Source organism: Lipophrys pholis (genome assembly GCF_963383615.2).
Source record: "Lipophrys pholis genome assembly, chromosome: 18".
Taxonomy (NCBI): domain Eukaryota; kingdom Metazoa; phylum Chordata; class Actinopteri; order Blenniiformes; family Blenniidae; genus Lipophrys; species Lipophrys pholis.
The window spans coordinates 18,962,837-18,982,380 of record NC_137646.1 but is presented as its reverse complement, the minus strand read 5'-3'; positions in this window follow the sequence as shown (position 1 = coordinate 18,982,380).

The following is a 19,544-nucleotide window of genomic DNA, read 5'->3' as shown; positions in this document are numbered from 1 at the left end:
CACAAGTGGCCCCTGGGTACAAGCTGGAAATAAGATGTTACAAACAGGTTTTCAGTAGGGCTGTGAAAGCTCAGAGTTTCACCCAGCGACGACTTTATCAATCTATCTTGCTTGATGACATATCGCTGCCTCTCTCTTTTTTTTCTTTTTTTTTTTTAAACTCCCTCGTGGATAAAACCATACACTGTCTCTGTTTATTAGTTCTGTTTTCAGTCTTCTTCTCACATGGCACCCGTTCAACCTTTCTAACAAACCTACAGCAAACAGATTCATTTGGGTCTTGATCAGTCTGACCATTTGTTGTGACAACGGCTTGTCTGGAGCTGACTATTGTATAGGATACTTTATACTCTGTTGTAATTTTACATCCACTATTTGACACCTAAAATATCAAGAAAGAACATTTTCAGGCATGTGACTGTAGATCCATACCTGTTATTGTTCATAAAAGCGTTTTTTTCATTGCAACCGTTATCAGTGCTGTATTTGCTGGGGCCTTTCAGTATCTCCAGTTACAACATCATTATCAAGAGAGATGCGTTTTCCGCCCTGCATTTATACACTCTTACTGCTGACACGGTCACTCAAAGGCATCGAATGAAAGTCTGTTGCTTTGTCTTTTGTGCTCGAATCGCAGGCCTCAGCACATCATCTCCAGCTTGTTTGCTGGGGATCTGGGAGTTGCTGTCAGTTCATTGATGTCAAGGAACTGGCAACACTGTTCTATAGTAATCGCTGGCAGATGCCGTGCTTAACGCAGCGGCAATGGATGCTCATTACAAAGGGTGCTGCTCTCATGGATTATCATTACCTGCGACAGCGTACACAAATAATGGCTTGTTCTCTTGGAATATCAAAGTGTATGAACATTAGATCTCAGCACACTGTTTGTGCCGACTGATTTTTGCTGTGAGATTTCTTTCATTTTGAATTAGAAACCTCATTAAACCTCGTTCCTTACTGTTCTTTTCCTGCGCAGCCTTTGGGTATTCAGCCTTCCAGATTATTTTGAAATTGTTTCTCTAAAAGTTCCTACCGATTTCAGCAGTTTTATAAGATTGATTCCTGCAATGTTGTGCCATGTAAACTTTATAAATTTGGGTATGACATATTTAAGTGCAGTCATGGTTTAGCATTTTAGCTCTTTGAGAATCTCATAGCCATTTTTTTTTTCCGCAGCACTGCTGTGACCTATAATCGTCACGTAGTTCTTCACTGCCTTTCCATTGGTGGTCAGTAGTTGTCACTCATAACAGTATAATCGTAGGCTGTCTTTGGTCACACAATCGACCACCTGTGGCGCTTTCAATGACTGATTTTAGGCCACGAGCAAAGATATTGCTGCAATTGCTCATGTTTCATCTGAGAGATTTAGTTGAAGGTCGGGTCCAACTTACACCAATGTGTGGGTGTTGCGTGATCTCACATGACGTTGCTGGTTGAAGTGAATTCCATTCAACTGAAGAGACCACATGAAAAACAAGAATTACTTTGCAGGCTGTTGAGGGCAGAGTTCAGTTTTATTTCATATGAGTTAAAAAGCAGTACGTTTCAATGTTTTGTCTCGGCTCTGCATCTGTAAAGTGTCGGTATTTTTGATGGGTAAAGCTCTACACAAAAGAGGAACTCTGCTCACTATGAAAAAGGGCTGTCATCCACATACAATAAAGGAAAGGAGGTGGGTTGCATGCATCATGGACATTCATTTTCATATGATTCATAACCCCTGTGGTCTGGTTAAGCAGCTCTATATATTTAGCTATTTCTGAAGTAATTCTAAATATTCTGTGGAATAATTACAATATTTTCTGTATTGTTTTTTGTGTTACTTTTGAGGGGCTTGTGCCAATACTGAATCTTTTTCATCTCATTGCAATGTGTTCTGAAATTATTGGTGAAAAATTAGCACCACCATATGTTTACTTGTGATGTGGTCAACCTGGCTTTACCACTATAGATTTAGTTAGTTAAACCAAATATTGCAGCAACACAGCACTTTTTATTTGTCCCCCTCTCGATGTGGAAAGTAGCGTCCAGTCATTTGGTTGAGGCAGTTTTTTGTGGAACTGCCAGAAAGATGCTAATTGTTTTTGCCAATTATCTCTAGGAAAAGTGAATCATCACCACAACATTCCAGGCTTGTTACAGCCATTAAAAGGAGTTAAAGCCAGTGTGGACAAAAAAAAAATACAAGCAATAGAATTGAAATGTGTAAACATTACCACGCCCGTGGTATTGGGGTATCTAAGGTGTGAAAACTGTGGGCAGGGGTTGATACTACTGAAAGCAGGAGGTGACACTACAAATAAGCTTGATGAAAGAGAGTAGTTTAAATATGAGACGGTCATTAGGAAAGAAGGAGCTTAATTTCTTGCAGGATGTCACACTCCATCAACAACTTTAGGTGTTGCCTGTCCTGGGCAATCACTGTTCAAGGGAGCTTCTGAAACCACATTTATCCTATGAAGGCGTTTGCCTGGGACATATGGACCTTTCATCACCTCTCTCACCCTTTTTTTCGAGGATTCTCCACAGCTCAGTGTGAGAGCACCTTGAATCCTAATTGAGGAGGAAGAAAACGGCTGTTTTGGGGTTCGCTATTCCCTACTAATTTAATTGGCAAAGCGGATACATGCCAGGCTGGCTGATGGCATACATGATCCATGAACAGGGATAAAATGAAAAGGAAACCTCGACTTGCAGCTAGTATGTGAGCCTAATCAATGGCAGATCAAACTGATGACTTGCTCATCTATTATTTACAAAGAAAATCTGAACGATATTTTCTGGTCATGGGTGTGTGTGCTTTGCAATAGAAAATGCGTTGTAGCCCACGGAGTTGTAATCTCTGATTATAGCACACGCTCATCACAGTTCAAAGCAGCTCGGACTTGCACGTGATCTGAACTTTGACTCCGGGTTGCCAGTTCAGCAGATACCTCCAGCACTGCTGCACCAGGAGAAGCCAGTTTCCCCAGGCTTCATATTTATTAGCCCTGATGTGTGTGAGCTGGCGTGCAGCATGAGCAGCCGAGCGAAAGCGCAGCGGACGCAAACCATGCTTGACGCGGCCATCTCATGTGGAAGGCGAGAGTAAATAAGATTCCAGCAGGGAGGAAAATGCACAATCATTGCCTCCCATCATGAGATTCATGCAAACCTAAGCAGGTTCCCACTTAGAGTCTTCACTGAGTCCGTGTTAAAGTCACTGCCCTGTTAACCATTCTTCTGTAGTTAAGAATTGACTTGAGGAATGTGCCTGAGCTCCTGCCTGAGCGAGCCCAGGCTGGAGGTGCATACGTTGGCTTACACCACCGCAGGTTGTGATTGAGAAATCCAACCCCTTCCCTCCGTTCCCTTTCTAAATGTCAATCTCGGCAGTATCTTCCCTGTACAGAAATGCTGCCCTTCAGCATGACTGAATTCTCTCAGGGAGAGATGTGAGAAGACACAGGGAAATTCTCTACTATCAATGGAAAATTGTCTTGTGTTATTACAACACTGTGTGCACTCATGTACAGGCTATAACTTAATCTTCGTGAGGAAATGGTGTTTGGGGCCTGGGAAAGAACAGTAATTTGCAAGTCAGAATAGTCGCTTTAATAGAGGACTTGAAACGAGGTTACTTGATATCGAACAAGTCTAAAAATCTGGTTTCCCAGCTATCTTGTATGAAGACTACGCATGACTTAAAATAGCCAGCAGAAGGGCCAATCATAATACTTTATTTTGAGAATGTAATTTTCTCATGGCTTGCCAGTAATTAACCTCCACACAATAAGGTATTGGAAGCTCCACAGACACAATTCCAGACCCGCAGTTTGTTTAAAAGACTGGGCTATATGATAGGCTGTGTGTAACAGGGGAATGGAGGAAGAGGGGGGAAAAAAGGAGCCAAGATTCGACTTTATCTTCTGCAGGGAACCTTTTCTATTGCATTCTCTGCCTGGTTTTATTCAAAACTGCTGTTTCTTCACTTCTGCTGAATTGGGTTTTGTTCCTGGCTAATTCCAGCCCGTCTCAGTCCAGGGCTCGTGGGAACCGCCGCGATCGCTTACAATCACTTCAGTCAAACACCTGGGAGATAATTGACTGGGCTTCGGTCAAACTTGTTTTTTCCCCCTCTCTCTCTCCCTCTCTTTCCCTGAGTCTTCACAATGGAGACAAAGAGCATGGGCACAAAAAAAAGATCAGAATCACTAAATCCATTCCCAGACAAGGCACTGTATAGATGGCCCGAGAGCCAAATTGCCTTGCCCCAGTCTGGGCCAACTGAATGCGAAAATGGTGGAGGAACAGTCGTGGTTTGAGCTTGGCAGTCCCGAAGGAGAGGTAGTGCTGGAGAACAGAACTGAAAAACACATAACACAGATGTATTGTCTTTTGTTATACCTCAACAAATGCTTCCAGACCTCAATTCCCAAACTCAGAACTTGTAACATAGCAGAGCAGCACACAATCATTTCTCATTTGTGCAAAGATTTGGCTCGCCGACAGGACAAAGATGCAGGCGGTCAAGATGTATGGACATTTTCCTTCAAGCAACTGCATTTGATTTTTAGATAGTGACGAATGAAGGAGTATAGGGATTAATTTCGATTAATCACCAATAAATGTTGTTCATTTTTAAACTATATTAATCACGTTTCATTTCGCATGAACAGAGTCAAGAAGTGAATGTATATGTGCTTAACGTGTTAAACACCTTTAACAGACCGCTTCTTATTTACGATAAGAACAGCCAGCAGAATCCCCGACCAACGTGTGTTTGAAGTTAATGTGGTATTTTAAGTTGGAAGTTCTTTGGTGAAAAGAAAACTCCTTCCTCCAGAGTGTGTATGATGCTTAGTCAGTCTTTTGTCCTCAAGTTTCCCATCAAAAGAGCCAACGTGCTGTTTTGTGTCTTCCATATTGAGTTGGTTCTGGCAGTACCAGAACAATTGGCTATTTGTGCATGCGCGATGGCATCAAAGACGGTAGATGCACTTGGACAAACTGCCTGAAATACGTTGCCAGAGACGTTTCGGGGATTTCTACCCTGCAGATGGGTCAATTGCTGTAAAAGAATTTTAGCAGATCAATCATTATGATGGCTTCATCTGTGTTAATGTGTTCAATTTGACTGCCCTCATATATATATATATATATATATATATATATATATATATCAAATGCATGTAATGTGAAAGTACAAGTGTGCTATGATTACAAACTATATATAAGAACTCATCATACTTAAATAATTCCATTGCAAATGGATCCCAAAAACATTGTGTCCATAACTCAGTTCATAATGGGACTCAGTTTTCTTCTATTCCAAATGTTGGCGTCCTTGAGCGACACACTGAATCCCAACTTGTTCTCAATGTAGGTCAAGCACCTTGGCAGTCGTCACCATTGGCGTGAGCGTGTATGTGTAGGTGGCTAACAGTATAAAGTATTTTGAGACTACCGGAGTGGTGAAAATGAGCATCTTAGTGAAGTCCAGTCGCCAGATAATTGTGTGACTTTAACTCTCGTTGGGAGGGAGTTGGCGCCCCGGCATTTCTTACATCTTAAAATCAATTGTTTCATAGGTTTATATACATACTGTTTATATTTCTAGTGATACTGCTTATTTTCACAAGCAGACCAGACAGGACATAATAATTATAATTGCAAGTCAGAGTAAAGCACTGCAACATACTCTGATGCAGAAAGAACGAGCTTCACATATTTAAGTCACACATTCACATCACAAGTACGTTTAGGTCCAGCTCCATTGAGCGTTGATAAATAGCAGTTCTGTGTGCCTCCCTCTAACAGAACCAACATGCACACAACTCTTTAAGTATGAAAATTAAAAGTCCTAAAAGTGAGATGCTAAATGGGAGTGAGGTGAACCACTTAAAGTCGTTGAAGTGCCAGTTGAAGTTGAGGCAATGAAATGGTTTGAAGTGTCTGTGTAGTGCAAATGCTGTAAGCATTTAAAAGATTAGTCTCAAGTTTCAGCTCTGTGGGGAAATTCAACTGTCCAACAGCTGACGTTTAAGAGCTGAAAAGCAAATGAAGTATCAATTGATGCTTGAACCACAAAAGACGTTGAACTGGCAGTCGATAATAAGTCAGGGGAACTGTTTTACCATCAGCACCGCCTCGGAGAGAGTCCATCACACTGGCCACTTCGGATCCCGCGCTGCACTGTCAGGCTCCCACATTTGATGGCACACATTTCTATGCAGGAAAGAGAAGGAACTAACTAATCATTTTTGAATTAGTGCATGGCAGCAGCAGGAGCAGTCATTAAAATCACACTGCTATTAGTCATTATACAGTAGTTAGACATTACAGCTTTACTGTTAAACATAATCACGCCCTAGTTTCATTATCCACGGGAAGTATTTCTTATGAAACAATTCGGCGAGCGTGGTCTTATCAGCGGCTGCAATTTAGTGAATTTGTGTTATTGAGTCGCTAATCTTATTCAAGGTCATGATCCCCTATAAATAAAATCCATAAAAAAAGGAGGCTTGTAAACAACGGTGGTCCAAGTTGGCTTTTTATCTTTCACTTGGCAGCACACATACATATAGAAAATAATTTATCTCCCATACCATGTGGCCACCTCCTAATGTGAAATCACATTTTAGCATGGATGTGGTTATATTCTTGGCCTGTTTACTCCTGATGCCTGTGGGGCAGAGGGTAAATTGAGGGTAATTATTATTAGGGTATGGAAATGCGGACGGCTTCATATTGCAGAGCCTGCCTGGCTTGCAAGAGGACTCACAAGAGCACAAAGTGACACAGTAACCCACACTTGTTTATGTGGGAGTCACTCCAGCATGGAGGCTTGGTTTGTTTTTGTTTTTGTGTGTGTGCGTGTTTTACTGTTTTGGAAGATCTGTCTTCCTTTAACATCTGTTCCTTCTCCTCTTTGGGCTGCACTTCCACTTTGTCGGCGATGTATATGTTCTTTGTAAACACAGTCTCATTATCCATTTATATGGCTAATGTTGTCCCTTGCGACTTGGCATGTGCATGAAAAAGTAATTGCTTACAAGTAATTGTGATGTGACCACTTTTATGTGCTACAACAGTGCTTTGCCAATATCGATCCCCTCCAACTCTAAGCACTGCTTTAGTTTGAATATTTTTCAACCGCTCGTGTGGCTGAAGACCTCTTGGCTTAACCATTAAATGCTATAATGATAATGATACTTTTAAATGCCGTCACTTAGTCAGTGATAAGAAATCACACCAGCTGAACTGCATTATAAAGTCACTGCGCTATAAAGTAACATATTACAATCATGTCATTACTAAGATACTGGTAACGGATTATGAACATAAGAGGCAGTTATAGTTTCTCTGGCCTCATTGCTCTTGTCACACGTGGTAACAGATGTAACGGTTGTCTTTACCAACGTGAAGGATGACTGTTTTCCATATAATCCACAGTACCTGTAATCCATTCTTCGCCCTCAATAAATGCTTTTATAAAATGGGGCTCGCTCATCTCAGCTGTCATTCAGCCATTTCTTCCCCACGACGACGGAACCACATAGTGTCACATAGGATCACTGCAAAACCGTAGCAATACCGCTCTGCACAATTTGTGCAGCCGGGCCAAACTCAGCAGGGCAAATGCAATGCAGGAGCCTCAAGTAACTAGTTGTATACATATTTACATTTTTCTAGTCCTTTTGAAGGAAGCAACCAGTACCTGGAAAGCAAAAAGAAATTAATAAATCTAATTCTCAGCAGCTAATCAGTGAAGGAGCAATGTTTGACAATTGGGGATAAACACCGGCATTGAATGTAAAACTGACTGCGACTTATGCCCCAGCTGGTACAAATTGGAGAACCATTGTGTATTATTTATTGAACGGATAAACAACAATTTGAGGAAAACTAGTGTTGCATTTTGCAATACACAATTACCCCGTAATTCACGCGAGGTGTGGCTGCACCATCATACTCCCATGTGATCGCCGACCATTCTTAAGAATGCACCAACCTGAAGCTGTTCTGTACTTCGGCCCCACAGTTCATCTGTTGTTGAAGCTGTGTATAGTTGGATGAGATCAAGTCCCACGTCCTAGTAAACACATAGTAGACACATAGTAAACACATAGTAAACACATAGTAATTCCTACAATTCCACGAATAAAATACCATGAGGACAGATGGTATCTCACTTCATTCATTAAAGTTTTTGTCATATATTGTTGCAACAGACAAGTAGTCACAAGCACAAGAGCACAAATCAACGGTATGTGAAGTAGTTGATGATGTCATGTTGAGGAAAACAATGAACGTTCAAGTTTCATTCAAAAAAATGTGTTACTGTCTGTAAATGAAAAGCATCTAATGGAAATTAAACATTTCTTAAGTAATTTCATAAACTGTAATTGCAATATTAAATGCTCGTATCGGTACTCTGTAATGCTTAGCTCGCTTTTTGAAACCAAGAAATGCCGAAAGACATAAATTTAACCATGTTTTTCTCATGTACGTGCATCTCACAAGGGGCTCTGCAGACAATGCCCTGGGTCCAAGATTGTCTGTGCATTTTTCTTTGACCTGTGAAGGCAAAAAAAAAAAAAAAGTCAAGTTGTTGCTATGGGACAGTAAGCGATGTGAGTTATTCCGACCGTCCCTTTGAGCAATCATCAAAGTCTTAAAGAGTCTACGCATGTGATCTCTCCACATTGTAACCTACTCATGTTGCAGTTGAAAGCATGCTTCGACGGCCTGCATCTTAGCACTTCTCCTTGAACCCACCCCTCTCTCACACACACACACACACACACACACACACACACACACACACACACACACACACACACACACACACACACACACACACACACACACACACACACACACACACACACACACACACACACGACTTCATGAAACAGTCATAATGATGTCATAACAGATGCTGCTATCAAATGTCTTCCACCTTGTACTGCACCGACAACCATGCTACCTACACAAATACCTTTAAAAAGCCACGTTGTAAAATTAGCTAAACACACAGGATTGCAGCAGCGCCTGCTCCCACACATCGCTTTCACCATGATACCCTTGCACCTCATTTTCTGTCCTGCATTAGGATGACTGATGTCTTGAAATAAGAATTGATACCTCAGAGATGATTATCTACAACACCGTAGCTGGAACATTAACAGATTTTCTTTCTATTATCGGCCAGGAGCAAGATTAAATCATGTCATCTTCCATTTCCATATCTATCTTTGTGCTATGGGCAGCATCCTGGCTTTTCTCACTCCGAGCTTTGGCTGCCGGAGGAATTTTTTCACATTTCTTATCCATTATGCCCGACTGGGTCTTGATGAAGCCAAAAATGCCTTCTTTAATTGCTGTGTTTTATAGACTGTACATGAGACTAGTCTTGCTAAATACAGCATGCTCAAATTAATGGGAGCGTTCAGCATTAGTGCATTTTTAATGAGGACTGGAGGCTGCCAGAATAGTTGTCTATATGATGAGGCGCACTTTCCCCTTGGTTTGTGACACTGGCACGATTACACGGCGGCGCCCCGGTACCTGCCAGCTGGTATCCAGAGTGACGCCAGGAGAGCGGGGTCTGCCTGGGAGAGGCGCATCCCACCCTGCAATGACAGGCAAACAAACAAAGCTCCCTGTTTGGTGCACTTTCTGTGAGGTGAGCAGTGCAGCTTGAAATGCACCATCTGAGACGTAGACACACACTCTCACCGGCACTCGGCCTCATGCACACACACACACACACACATTCACATGCACGGTTTGGTAATTTTCCGTGTTCATACACAAGAGTGCACCTGTTGTCATCACGCGCACACACTGACACACACACACACACACACACACACACACACACACACACACACACACACACACACACACACACACACACACACACACACACACACACACACACACACACACACACACACACACACACACACACACACACACACACACACACAAAAATGCCGAGCTTATCAAAGGAAAACAAGAGTGTACAGCCCTATATGTTACAGGATACAGGGTGTGACCCTGATTTACATTTGTATGTGCAGCGCAATGGAGTACAGAGAGTAAAAACGGCAGTCAGCAGAGAAGATAACCCCAAAACATTCACTCTAAATTTATGCCAGGATCCTATTCCCTCTCACTGAATTAATGCTTTAATCTCTCCCGCTTTGTTGCATGTGTACTTGGGCTCACTGTGTGTTTGTGTGCATGCGTTGGAGTGGTTTGGGTGGGGTGGGGCGGAGGGATTATATTTCTCAGCAGCCACTGTTTTAGTAGTTTCTTTCGGAATGAGAGAATTTACCACAGAAGTCCGGCGCCTGAAAAATTGCACCTTTTGCCGTTTCAGTCTTTCCTCTATTCAAAGTCACACCAATATTCCCCATCAGTTCTGCTGTCTTTGCATTTCTCCACAAAGAAATAGCTAGTGTTCCTTAATGGGAGATTACCTTCAAATGCAAGCTTAAAAGATTATGCGCTTTCATATATGTCTTTGAGGTCCATTATTCGATGTCATTTCTTGAATGTTCAGTGCTCTCCCTCACTTTCCCCATCTCTTCCTTCTTTGTGGTTGTTATGTGTATCTTTAATTCACCACTTTATCTATTCAAATAATACTCACCTGCTAAAATTGGGCGCCAGGACTTTCTTCATTTCTTTTCACCTTTCCTCCCCAAGTAAATCTATGTCACATCAGGGACTTTATGCACTGCATCTTTGATCCTGTGGTTCACTCTGCATGCAGTACCACCAACATGTCCACCGACAGACTGTATCCATAATTTATTCCATTCTAAAATGAAAAATCCAACGTATGCTGGGGAATATTCATTTTTCCCATCACCGTCCTGCCACCTGAGTCATCGCTTTATGAATTATTTTGACGATTGGTAATGATGTCCTGTGTTGGTAGGCCATTACAGGAGAGGAACTTAATTCGCCCATTGTTAATTAATTGCTTCATTCTTAGCGGGAGTAATAAAAATGCTATTAAGTAAAATACCTCTATCATTAACCTAACTTTGTTAATATGGGTATCAGTGGGGCTCAATAAACAAAAGCTGTAGCGCCTAGTGCCGCACAGGGGTAATTAAAAATGCACTGCCATTAATTATATTGGATGGAAGATTGTCCACTGAGTTGGAGGTTTGTTGACTCTTCCCTTTCCAAGCCCGATCTCCATCAGTGTCTCACTGAGCTTTTATCAAGCCCGATACACGTGAAGCTGATATTGCTCCCACTGTACTGTATATTTGAAGCAGATAACATGTTCACTTTTGTCATTTTTACTACCAGCAGTTAGATTGACCCTCAATGTGCCGCAGCGTCACTTGGTGTTTTACTGTTGTGTCGTAACGCGGCCTGTTTCAGGTTCGGACACATGAGAGACGGGTATTATGCAAACTACTATAAAAAATGTGTTTGGTCAAGAGGCCATAAAGTAATTCCCAGGTTAAATATCTGCTATCTTCGTTTGTATAAACAGACGTGTGTGCACAACAGACATTTATGTCTACCTGAATTACCAATTGGGATTTTGTGGAATTCTTTGGAGGGGTTGAGTGAGTACTTTTCCTTTGACACACGGTACTTTGAACAAGGAGGTCATAACAACAGCGAAATGGAACAGAGTTGTATTGCACCACATCACAAAGAGGTCATTTAATGTTTCACAGGTGAAAGAGGGTATTGGCGTGAGTTCTGTATAGAGAACCGATCTCACTGGTGATCAGCTGCATTGTAATGATGTACCAAAGTTTTTAAGCGCTTCATTGAAATAATCAGCATCATAGCAGGCTGGGTATAGTGAATTGCCATGAAACCCTTCTTGTATCACAATATTGCCAGCGAAGATATTAGCATTAGAGATGTTTTCACTCGTTTGTTCACGAGACAGCTCTTGACAGCAATCACTTGCACTCAGAACAGGCGTCCAGATTACCATTGCCAGCTCTCTGCATCTCCAAGCTCATTGTTTTCTTCCTCTTCACTATCTTCTCCATCCCCTTTTCCACCCCCTTAGTCTTGGGGTTTTTTTTTTTGTTTTTTTTTTCTTTCTTTTTCCTTCCCCCGTCTCCATCTTGTCACATTTCTGAAAAACGGGCGGCCCAGCCGTGAAATTGATGTGATGAAAAACAACTGGGATATCTCTATGAGCCATTTGCTTTGCCGTGATGGCCACCCCTCTCTCGCCCTCCGAGTGGCTCGAGGCTTTCTGTTGCAATTGAGGGCATACTGCAAATTAGCCAACAGCTATCTGAGGTTACCAGCCAAATGCATGGCTGACCTTCCTCCCTCCTGTAACCAGCTTCAGTGCTCAAACTTTGTTTAGTTGGTGCTGGTCTCTCGCTCTCTCTCCCGCCTGTAAGGATCCTGTCACAGACACCTAAGATTCATTTGCTTTGGCACGTGTTTAATAATCCCACAGCAATTGAATCTACAGAGAGGATGCAGTGAGACTTTAGGATACGTAACGTCACTTCATATGTTAATTCTATGCAAAATTGCATTTACACTGACAAATGGCTGCGGATACTCTGAGTAAGAATGGAATAATAATAAATAGGTGTGCGTCTCCGCCGCGTTTCATAGGAGCTCAGACAGAGCATCATCCTAATGCCTGTGGTGTTGTTTTTTTTTTTCTTCTTTTCATTACTGCCTCTTTTCTTTTCACAGGGGAAAACATAAGGTGCATTGGTAAGTGGAAAAAAAAAAAAAAAAAAGTTCCCCTCAGTTACGCTCATCCTAACATCTCCCACGTGAGCCATGAAATGGGGCTCTGACTTATCCCGGAGCTTCGCGTTTACAAGGCGAGATAAGAGCAGTTCAGACCTATTGTTGCAGCCACGGTGACCCTAAACATGAAAGGGCATCTTGGCCATCTACCATTGTGTGCCGCTACAGTATACATTGAGCTGAATAAACCCATCCCTTTGTGTGAAGTGAAAAGAGAGCGGCCTCTTAATTAAGCGCGCGAGAATGTAAGTGACTTCCTGCGTGCATAAATGAATACTCAAGAAAGTAACTGTGTCATCCCGGATGTGGATAAATGAATAAGTTGCTGAATGCAGGCAGCGGTAAGTGGGTTAGCATGTAAATAAATGAATAAGTTAGCAAATTAGTGTTTAAGTGTGTTAGCATGTAAATAAATGAATAAGCGAGTGAATTACAATGGCGGAGAGTTTCCAGGCTGAATAAAGACGTTAAAGGAAGCGGGGAGTGTCGGCGCGCCGCAAAGGAAGTTATCGCTCTTCAAAAAGCCTTTCGAGGACACAGTTGTTCACTCGCCACTCGTTGCGGGGCGACACGACGAGTACATCTGGCTCGCGCATGTCATATTTCCTCATGTACCGATGACATGCCAATTACTCCTTAATTACACGCGTCATCTGGACCAAAGTGCCCAATGCCAGCACTGATTAATCCTGTTTATTGTGGCAGTGATGACAGTCCCGGTGGACGCGGAGCACCACAAAACACACAGCAAGGGATTATGAAAGGGACTTGGAGAAAGGCTGCGGGGACAAGAGGAGCAGGGGCAAAAGGGTCGCCTGATTGAATGACTGCCTGACAGTTAATCTTGCTCTTGATTTCAACCACTGATGATCAGATATCTTGAAAATAAGTGATGAAAATCATTTTATTTCCAGACAGTGGAAATGGCTTGAGGCGTAACAATGTCTGACTGGGTTTAAAAAAAAAAAAAAAAAAAAAAAAAAGCTTCAGTTGCCAAAAACACTGAGGTTGCCTGCTCACAAGGAAAAGCCAGCATTATTGCTCAGCACAATCTGCAATATGCTTACACACGCTTTCGCGCTGATGGACGGCTGCCAACTCATTTGACTATCATGTCCAGTTAAAATCACGATTTTACACACATCAAAACCAATTACTTTCTGTCATCTTCAAATCTGCATCTCATTATCTTTCACAGTTGTTATTGCTAACGAGAGCGAGAGAGAGAGAGAGCGAGCGAGAGAGGTAGAAGAGGGAGATCAGCAACTTGGATTTTATTTTCCAAAATGTGATCGTCGTGAAGGGGGCAATGAGGTCACGCTGGCAGTGAAGGAGACTGTGTGTGAAAATCCAGACTTTCCTGGAAATGAATACGTGGCACATGTGAACCAGATACCCATCGTAAGCAGGCAGATCCCACACCGTGACCGGAATATGCGGGGGATGGGACGGTAGTAACTATTAGATTAGCGCGAAGGTAGTGGACGCACGTCGGACCAGTGCTGGGAGTTCAGCGGGCACGCTGGTCATCCCCCGGCGAGGGGGACGGCGAGGCGGTTTATCTTCTCATGAGTGATGGCGCGGCGAGGTGGTTGCAAGCCTCCCCTTGTCGTGACCCTTTGTTAGCGTTGACACTTCCTGTCCCCAATCACTTCTTCCTGTACTTAGCCTCCATCTTCCTTCCCCTCCTTCCATATCTGCCACTAATTCATGCCCCGTCTTTGTCCAACTCTTTCTATCACTCACAGCAGCTCCCTCTTGCTTTTGTTACTCCCTGTCACACTCTCTTTCAGCATTAGCTCCATCTCCATCCATCTGCTCCTTTTGTCTCTTTGCTCTTTTTCACTCGGATGCCTTGGCAAAAATGGGTATTGACTGTGCCTTCTCTTTCCTCTCATCCCTGCTCGGCTTTTTTTTTTTCTTCTTCTTCTTCTTCTTCTCCCTCCATTGCTGTGTACTCCAGCAGTACATGCTCCTTTTTGGAGGTGATGTGAAGAGTAGTAGAAATGCACCCTGTAAGGGGAAAAAAGGTGATGATACAATCAGTTTTATTGTGCTGTAAGGATTTTTTTTCAGGCTTGTGGTTATACACCCCGTATGCAGGCTGTATGAAAGAATTGCAATTCACATGCATTTTTCCCTCTCTCTCTCTCTCTCATTCTCCCCCTTTTTTTCCCTTCACTTTTCATTGCTGAAAATAATTAGGCTGCAGTCTGGACTCGGGGGTGTAATGTTTCTGCTCACGTTTCCATGATACAAGACCATAGGAATGGAAAAAAATAAAAAAAATAAATAACAAAAGAAACTGGTTGTGCTGCTCCAGAAATTTCTACCTGTGTGTCACCGAACATCCGCCACCTCCGTCACTCCCCAGATGCTGTTTAAGTTGGAGTTCCAGTAGGCACAATTCACTTTACCTGACCTAATTCTTTCCTGGCACTCATCCAGCGCTAAGAGTACATCAGGACTCGGCTGTCAAGGTATTCAGCATTGCCTTTTCTATTATTTTAGAAATCAAGCAACATCTGTTGTGCTCTGGGCCCTCTGCGTGACTCGCAGGACTTTTCTGCAGTTTGCAGAAAAATACACCTGATTTTGCCTGTGGCCAGTGCTGAGATGTCATTAATGTATTTTTTTAAATTCCACAGTTTAGTTTGATTTCTTCCATTGTTCTCTTTAAAAAAAAAGAAAAATCATAATAAAAACGATGAATTTCATTAAAGCTTTAAACATGCAGTTCACATGCAGTTCAAACATGATCTTGCACGCAGTAAAAATGGTAATTCCCCCCTTATTCTTTTGCTTTTACCTTGACTACTCTGTTGCAAAGAGCATTTCTTTCCCCAGCTATGGATTTTTACTCACCGAGTTTTGTCTTTTTATCGAACTTCAAAGCCTGACTTGATATTCAACATGACAACAAGCACTATTTTTCTGTGTCCAAAAAGATTTAACTGCATCTCCTCCATACAAGTGCGTCTCATTTCCTCTAGTTACATCGCCGGGCATGTGGCATCTGTTGGAATTTAAACAGCAATTGCAAAGTTTTGGGTTTGTAGCATTTAGAACACAGGGAGTGCGCAAGCCTTGTTTATGTATGTGTCTTAGCATCCAAAACCCTCATGGTCCATAAATTTTAATATTCCTTGTGAGTGCTATACCCAAGCAAAAACACAAAGTGCCTCACAAGTCCCTGCCCAAAGCACTAGTTTAGCACAGTTCTCCTCCTTGACGCATTACACACCAGGCCTGGCGCTCACGGTTCACCTTCTTTCTGCCGCCACTTTCCCGCATGCATCTTGCATGACTCACTGGCGGTTTTAAACAAGCCCAATAACAGCCCTGCAACACTGGGCCTCCGACGGGAGACCGCAACTCATGTCGCCATGTGACCATGATATTATTCTACTGTAGTAGGGGAGGGAGCCGCTTCTCCCCAGCGCTTCCGAAACAGAGCGAGGTGGAGTACGGAGAAGGAGTGTGGTCCTGTGTCGCACCCCAGGCTCCGTTTTTTTGTGTTTACCAGTCCCTGCGTGGGGCTGATGTTATTTTCAATTTCAAGGCTTTGCCATGGCTAACTGGCCCGAGTCTCTTTTTTTTTTCTTTCTTTTTTATGCCATTTGCCTTAATAACGTGGGCTGGACTCTCCGCGGGGAGAGTCGCCACCATTCTGAGAGTGGCTAAATGACACAGTGGAGTTCATTGATGGAAAGGATTACACGCCTGCATGCAGGGCAGAGAGGCAACGGGGTCTCTGCAGGGCACTACAAAGAAAGTGATGTAAAATCTTCACAGGGGGAGAATGCACTTCTGTTACTGTATGTCAAAGGGTGAGAGCAGGCATAATTTGTGGCGTCACACTGGTTATCTTGCATGACTTAAGAGCCTACAGAGGACCAGTGAATGCATGGTTGTCAGAAGAAGACAATCCTTAACCTGGAGAGGCTGCTGGTGTATCACAGACGACCACGCATGTGTAAATTCACACTTTCAGGCAGTTTGTGAGGGGGAAGTATTCGGAGAAGAGGCCCCACAAAGGAAGGACACAAAACTCCACAAAGAAAAGGTTCCAACTAAGATTGAAATCTGGACCTATGAAGCAACATTGCTGACCACTCACTGCAGCGCCGCCTATTTTAGTTTGGCATACTGTTATTGGAACCACCTTGGATGACCAGCGAGGAAACGGATAAAGGGACCTCACATCCCTGTTTAAAGTCAAGGGAGAGGAGAAGCCTTTGGAAGCAATACTTCCTGGTCCACTGAATTGAGAATTTAACAAAGCACCAATCATTTTACCCAGTAATCCTGATTTTTGAAACCATGACAGAAGTTTACAATTTCACATATGACGTGGTGGTTCACTCCTCACCTGGTTGGGACTTTCCATCTTCGGAACACAGAATCTGCAAGCAGGATGACTTGTGGAGGAGAGCTGAAAAGAGATCAGAAGCCCGATGGAGTTGTCTGCAGCATCTGATTCTCTCATCACGGGAGCAACCCGCAGAAACACTTTAAAAAATGTCAGAACTTTTTATCAAATAGACGAGACAGCGAACATAATAGTTTGATAAAGGGTATTTTCACAGCAGCCCTGTGTGATAATTTGACACCACATTAGAACCCCGCTCTCGCGCGCTGTATCCATTTTCATTTCCTGTGGCCAGCTGTGTATGGCATTACACCCTATGTTATTGTAGAGGATTTGAGTATTGCGAAATGTGACCGCTTTCTTCCGCTGTCCCCAAATAACTAGAAAACAATATGACTAATTAAGCGGGTGGGGGGGGGGGGACCCGTGCGCCCGTGCACCCGTGCACCCTAGATCTGGAAGCACATTGGACAACTCAAACTCTGAGAATGGAGCATAAGCTGTCTTATTACTGTCCCGCGTAAAACGTGAATAGATGTAGCACTCAGTTTTACCTCTGCCCTCAATTAATTCGTATGAATCCAGCCTCCATGTATTAAACTGGCCAGATGCTAGGATGGATTCTGTTGGGAGCAATGACATGCAACAAAGTGATATGAATCACCCCCCTACCCACCAACCCCCCCCCCTCCTCTACTCAACCGTTCCCCCCCAGCACACACACACACACACACACACACACACACACGAACGCATGCACGCACGCCCACATACACGCACTACTGCAGAAGGTTCTCGGAGGGACGGTGACACAATTTACTGGTAAAAGCAAAACAAGACTCGTCTTCTTAAATACGGATCGACTGTCCAAACAGACACCACTCTACATAAAGACTGTATTGGAATTCAACACCGAACCATTGTAAATATAGGAGTCGAACTCCCATTTGCCATAGAAATATTAATATCAGACTCAGCTGGAGACCTGGCACACAAACGGGGACTTCTTGAATATTCAAGCAAATATCATTATCTGTGGATGTGGATTAACTTAATTTGGGTGTGAACATACTGGTGGAGTGACTCTTGGGAGGAATGGTTTTACCATTAGTCGACCCTCAGACTGTCTACATTGACATAGCATAATGTGTGTACTTTTGTCATTTGTATAAAAACCGATGTGAGACACTATAGTTTGTGTATAATTTGCAAAATCATGTAAATTCCTCACATAATCATTCTCACGTTGCTTTTTCTTTCAATTTTGAATCATTTTCTGCATCTTCTTTTCAGACTCATGCTCTGCAGACACATGTGAAGCCTCAGAGCAAGCAGAAGAAGTTGAGTCCATCATATGACAACATGTTATGCATCAAATGGGTGCGAACAACTTTTCACACTCCATCCTATAGATTCAGTCCCCCCCCCCCCCCCCCCCCCCCCCCCCGAGAGGTGATATCTATAAGAGTGGCTAAATGCAAGGACGGTGTGAAAGCAAGACCCCGGGCCATTCTTGGGAGCGGAATGATTGAACATGCAGTGATGTTGGTCTTGTAGCTTGCAGTGCTTTGGCCTCACTGTCTCCATCTGATGTGCGCGCTCCGGAATATTACGGATTCCTCATTTTGCACCCAGCCTGTGACAAGTCTCCACATACAGTACTGACTCATTCATTATCATCTCCTTGTGACTGAAACAAAAGCTGCAACATTACAAAGAGTACCTGTACTTCAGTAGGGCTGTAGAACACCCCCCACCACCCCCTTTTTTTTTCTCCTTTTTGAAATGATTCCTATCTCTGCAAATCCCTGCCACTGCATACATAAATATCCGGCCTCCAGCAAGAAAGTGTGCAGAAAAAAAAAGAATCAAAGGCCGTTCAAGAAAGGAAACCATAACGTTATATCTATATTTAGCTTCTGTTGTCTTAATTGGCATGAAGCGAACAATCAGATAAGCCATTTGACTGTGACTCACATGCAGCTGCAGGAGAGAAAGATATACCCATTACCTGCGTGTATCCCCTGCCAAGACTTTTTTTCTTTTCTTCTTTTGGCAAGTCTGCGTTCATCATGGGGCTATTACTCAAATTGTGAAGTCTATATTTGACCAACAGCTCCTGTACCAGCAATTATCCACATTTGTTGGACACATTTTTACCATGTAACGATGGAGCGCTTACTTGACTTACTGGATTTTTTTCATCAGCGAAGGACTTAAATCCCTGTGCTTGAGTGTTTTATATCCGCTGCCGTCACCAGAGCCACCTACCTTTGAGCCCGGTGTCACTTCCCGCATTGTCCCTGTATTACTGTCTGCGCGGTGCTGGTCCATCTGGGCTCTGTGAGGTCACTGCACACGCCACCTGCTCCAATCCCATTTCGCTATGGCTTCTGCGTGGCATCTC